At 40.1% G+C, this 6,001-nt stretch overlaps 1 pseudogene; it reads left to right on the forward strand.

Moving 5' to 3' along the window:
- The first annotated feature begins 4,341 nt into the window (after positions 1-4,341).
- On the forward strand, positions 4,342-5,463 carry LOC101975289 (DNA-directed RNA polymerase II subunit RPB3 pseudogene; annotated as a pseudogene).
- Positions 5,464-6,001: the final 538 nt, after the last annotated feature.

The following is a 6,001-nucleotide window of genomic DNA, read 5'->3' on the forward strand; positions in this document are numbered from 1 at the left end:
TTCACTTCCTTGCTTACTGCCTGGAAACACTTTTACCAGAGACCCCCAAGACCTACCCCTTAGTTCATTCAGGCCTTTGCTCAATTGTCACCTGTTTTAGTTAGCTTTTGCATCACTGTGACAAAAATACCTGACAAGATCAACTCAGAGGAGCAAAAGCTTATTTGAGGCTCCAGTTCAGAGTCCATAAGGCAGCTGATTCCATTTATTTAGCCAAAAGTGAGGCAGCACATCATGCAGGAAAGGCCCAGTAAAGAAAGCTATTCTGCTCATGGGAGTGTTAGGAAGCACAAAGAGTGAGGGGTGAAGGGGCCAAAGAGAAGATGTACCTTCTAGGATAGTGTCCCCAGTGACCCATCTCCTCCAGCCATGCCCTGTCTGCCTACAGTTGCCACCCAGTCAGTCCTCACTTGGAGGACTGATAAGGTTGCTGCTCTCATAATGCAATCATTTTACCTCGGAATATTCCTGCATTAGCAGAAGCTTTTGAGGACATCTCGGATCCAAACCATAACATCACCTTACCTATATTTTTTAAAGTCACGTTTATTTCTACATCTACAAACAATATTATCTTCAATAGATGCTATTGTAATAAATGAAATATAAACACTTCTTCAGATGGGTAATAGATGCCAGGTGCAGTTCCCTATAAAATCAGCTACGTGGGAAGCTGAGGCAGGAGGATCAATTGAGACCAACCCAGTCAACATGGTGAGACTTCCTCTCAAAAAAACAAACCAAGACAAAACACACAAAAAACGATAATGTAATAGATGCCATATAATAAAAAAAGTAAAAGCTGTCATAATAAATACCATTTGGTCATTGTATACTTTGTCAGGGTTTAAAAAAAATATCTATTGAATGAAGCATGAATACCAAAAAGGACAATTTCTAGAAGATGAAGACTCCATGGAAGTTTTTTTTTTTTAATATTTGTTTTTTTAGTTTTCGGCAGACACAACATCTTTATTTTTTTATTTTTATTTTTTTAAAGAGAGAGAATTTTAATATTTATTTATTTTTTTAGTTTTCGGCGCACACAACATTCTTCTTTTGTATGTGGTGCTGAGGATCGAACCTGGGCTGCTTGAGCCACATCCCCAGCCCCCCATGGAAGTTTTTTACGTTTAAAACGAGTCCTCATAATTGAGAGAGATCCCCTGCACCAAAATATGGAGAAGAAATGTTTAGCTTTCTTGACAGCTGCCTGTGAACCTTATTTTGATTTTTTTTTTTTTTTTTTTTTTACACAAGTGGAGCCTGAGGTCAGCATTTGATTGCAAGTAGTTTATTTGGGAGGTGACCCAAGGGAACAAAAGTGATGGTGTAGGAAGAGTAAGACAGGGAACAGAGAAAAGTCAGTAAGTTATGTTCTATTGAACTAGTTACTTGTATGTGAGCTCTGGGGATCAATCCCACTGGGAAACCTCTGAGGAGATGCATACAGTATACCTCAGAATGCCAAGGTGTAGCCACCATATATGATGTCACCATGTATACCTGTGTAGACTGCTCTGCATAGTTTCTGGGTGCATGCAAAATGGAGACCTATAGATAAGGATCTCAAATGGAAGCTGCTTCTCAAGTTAGAAAGGACTGAGAAAGGAGAGCTTCGGTAGTTGTCTGTGCTCATTGATGGTGCCCCAGTGATGTGTCCTGAGGAACACAGTGAAGGCTGAGATTCTGTGACTGGCATCTCTTACACCAGTAAGTTGGTAATAACAGTCATCTATTCTGTACTGGGCTCCATGCTAAAGATTTTCAATGCATAATTTCATTTAATCCTCTGGTGGAAGTAGGAAATGAAGAAGGCATTACACTAAGGTGATCCACCACTCACCAGTAGACCTTGGGCAAGTATTCCTCCATGAACTGTTTTTTACGAATTCACAAGAAGAGCAGGACAGAATTGATGCCAGTGTTTAGAAACTTTTATGCAACTTGACATTCAAGTACATGATTAGAGAACTTGTCTCATTGAACAAGTCATAGACCAGTTCAGGAGCTGTCCATGAGCTGTGTGGGCAATAGAATCATGCTATAATGTATGATATTTTTTGGTGAGTGGTCAACTATAAACAGAAGGGATATAAAAATCAGAGAAAATAAAAGCACTTATTTCCTTTTATAATTTGTTTTTACTTATTAAAATAATTATTCCTATAAAAATTCTAAAACTGTATAATTTAAAAATATTAGCAAATTAGGGAAGCAGTTTTTTATGATAATTTTTAACTTTAATTTGCAGGTGTTATTACAGACTTCACTAGACTTTTCTCTTTTTTTGATAGTAGAGATTAAACCCAGGAGTGCTCAACCACTAGACCACATCCCCAGTCTTTTTTTTTTTTTTTTTTTTTTGTACCAGGGATTGACCCAGGGGCACTTTACCATTGAACTACATCCCCAACCCTCTTTTACATTTTATTTAGAGACAGGGTCTTGCTGAGTTGCCAGGGCCTTGCTAAATTCTGGCTTTGAACTACTGATCCTCCTGCCTCAGCCTCCCGAGCCACTGGGATTACAGGTATGCACTACTGCTCCCGGTTTCAGTAAACTTTTCTTAACCAGGAAAGACACACTTTTGTTAATAAATAGCAGCAGCAAAACAAGTGATGGTTATGGAAGTGATTCCAAAGAAACGAAACCCAGAGTTTTCAGTAATTTTACTCACAAGCCTGATTCTTCATGCAACTTTGTAGTCATACTTGATACTGAAGTGCTAAAACTTTAGTGTTATTTGCAATAATGTATCAGCTAAAAAAGCTAATAAAACTACTGATCTTAGGTAGCATTTACACAGAAAACAAAAAGAAATAAACCCAAGTCAGGCGAGGTAGCGCACATCTGTAATTCTGGCAACTAGGGATGTAATGCAATAGTAGAGAGCCCCTGAGTTCAGTTCCTAGTAACTAACACACACACACACACACACACACACACACACACACACACACTAAAACCTAAAAAACACTTTGAAAGAAAGAATATTGAATATAAAAAATTGGCTGGGTGTGGTGGCACATGCCTGTAATCCCAGCGGGGCTGGGGAGGTTGAAGCAGGATTGTGAGTTCAAAGCCAGCTTCAGCAAAAGCAAGATGCTAAGCAATTCAGTGAGACCCTGTCTCTAAATAAAATACAAAATAGGGTTGGAGTGATCAAGTGCCCCTGAGTTCAATCCCCAGTACCCCCCAAAAGATAAAGAATAAAAAATTGATAGAGATGTTCAATATTTCACATATAAACAGTAACTTGTATCTCATAAATTAACATTTTAGGTTGCTAAAATTTTGAAAAAGACACTAGTATCAGAGACCTTGGAAGTTATGAGTACATCCAGGATAAAGAAGGTAGCTTCAGTATCATTTTTTTAATAGTTGGACAAATTTATTATCTTTAACTCACAAATAGAGCTAGCAAAGCATTTTTCATTGCAAGTCATTGAATGCACACAGAGTGTTAACATGACACTTAATTTGGTATGTGATTTGAACACAGTGAATATGTGAAGAAGAATTTTTCAGTTTCATTGATGACAAACACAAGCTGTGAATTGTATAAAACTATATAAATAATTGCATCATAAAGGAATGTGATTTGATCTTAAGAGTGATGTAGGAATATGCTCTAATGTGCAACTTCGTTGACAGAAAAACATTCTAAAGTTATTACCCAGATTATGGAGCTAGAATGAAATGTAAACCAACAACTGCTTCTTTAATCAAGAAAGTTTTGCCAAAAAAAGTTAGCTGAACTAAACAATATCCAGTTACATAGTAAAAAATAGTTGATTATGCAAAGTCAAATGCATTAAATTTGAGATTATTCTCTTTATTATGTGATAATATGGAAACCAATCATAAACATTTGTTGTTGCATGCTGAGTTCTGATCCTTACCAAAGGGAAAAATTCTATCAGGAATGTTTTAAGAGAAAAACTCTTAGTGTTTCTTGAAAGTAAAAACTCCCAACTTTATAAGGTCACAACCTTTTATAAATGTGGTTTTGATGGTAGACATATTTGTGCAATATTTTTGGCATTTTAATGATCTTATATTTCTAAGCAAGAAAGAATGCAATACGATCTCAATGGCAGATAAAATTGAAAGGCAAAAATGAAAATGAGAACTTGGAAGAGCATTTTCTACAGTCTGTTATAATATGCCTTTTAACTTAGTAATTGGTATCAATGAAGTGGTGATGATCTTAATTATATCTGTAAAATGTTATGACCAAATCCCGTACAGATTTTATAGAACTTCTAAAATTTATTTACATCAAAAGAAGGTCCAGGCGGCGCAGCTGTCGTGGGGGCCGGCTGGACGCGGGGCGCAATGCCATACGCCAACCAGCCCACTGTGCGGATAGCGGACTCACCGACGAGAAGTTCATCATTGGCCAATTCCATTCGGAGGGTCTTCATTGCCGAGGTGCCCATCATAGCTATTGACTGAGTTCCGATTGATGCCAATTCCTCGGTCCTTCATGATGAATTCATTGCTCACAGGCTTGGACTAATTCCCCTCACTAGTGATGACATTGAGGACAAGCTGCAGTACTCCTGGGACTGCACCTGTGAGGAATTCTGCCCCGAGTGCTCTGTGGAGTGCACCCTGGACGTGAGGTGCAATGACAACCAGACGCGACACGTTGCATCCCGACACCTCATCTCCAACTGCCCCCCTCCCCCCCCCCAGGGTCATTCCGGTGACATCCCGGAAACCGAGATAATGACCCCAACAACTACGTAGAGCAGGATGACATCCTCATCGTCAAGCTGAGAAAGGGCCAGGAGCTGAGGCTTAGAGCCTATGCCAAAAAGGGCTTTGGCAAGGAGCACGCCAAGTGGAACCCCACTGCAGGGGTGGCTTTTGAATATGATCCCGACAATGCCCTGAGGCACACAGTGTACCCCAAGCCTGAGGAATGGCCAAAGAGTGAATACTCAGAGCTGGATGAAGACGAGTCACAGGTTCCCTATGACCCCAATGGCAAGTCAGAAAGGTTTTACTACAACGTGGAGTCCTGTGGTTCTCTGCGCCCTGAAACCATTGTCCTCTCAGCCCTCTCTGGATTAAAGAAGAAGCAAAGTGATTTACAGACTCAGTTAAGCCACGATCCAAAGTGATGTGCTGACCATAAACTAGCTTCAGCTCACCTATTTTAGCAAAAGTGGGGATTCCAGATAGTAGTTGGGTTTCAGGTCTTTGGCACCTTCTGGTTTGGGGTCTCTGGACTGCTATTCAAGCCTCATGACAGGCCATCAGTGCCAGCCAGAGGGGGGCTGCAGATTACCAGGGATGCCACTGGAATTTAGGGTAGGACAGTTTTTACTGGACAGTTAGCATGCCTGGCCCTATTTGTTAAGGCCCAGTGGTATTCCCCAGCACCCAGAACATCCCTCCCATCCCATTTCCTAGCACTCCAGTAGGGGGCATACTGCTTCCTCTCTGAGAACCACTGAGCTGGACTCCTCCTGGTCATTCCAGCTGGTTAATACCCTTTCCATCCAAAAAGAAGGGATTTTCACAGCTGAAGCTTAGGTTTTTGGTGTTAGGATTGAGTGCTAGAACCTTCATTTAGGCAGTTGATAAATGCTCCTGGCTCCTTCCCCAGAGCCAGGCTACTGGCACCTCAAATTTCTGGGTGTTCCTAATTTGGAAAGTAATCCTTTAGGATAGACTCTGGCTGTCCCCTCCCTCCACAAATAAACATGCTGTTTGAACTCAAAAAAAGAAGAAGAAGAAGAAGAAGAAGAAGAAGAAGAAGAAGAAGAAGATCCATATTCCATGGTTTCATTGAAAGATAGCTTCATTTTTAAAAAATATTTTATTTTTTGTTGTAGTTGGACACAGCAACTATTTTTTATTAATTTACTTTTATGTGGTGCTGAGGATGGAATCCCGGGCCTCACACGTGCTAGGTGAGCACTCTACTACTGATCCACAACCTCAGCCCAAGATAACTTCATTTAACTATAACTATACAGGACAA

The sequence above is a fragment of the Ictidomys tridecemlineatus genome, chromosome 1 (assembly GCF_052094955.1).
Source record: "Ictidomys tridecemlineatus isolate mIctTri1 chromosome 1, mIctTri1.hap1, whole genome shotgun sequence".
Classification (NCBI taxonomy): domain Eukaryota; kingdom Metazoa; phylum Chordata; class Mammalia; order Rodentia; family Sciuridae; genus Ictidomys; species Ictidomys tridecemlineatus.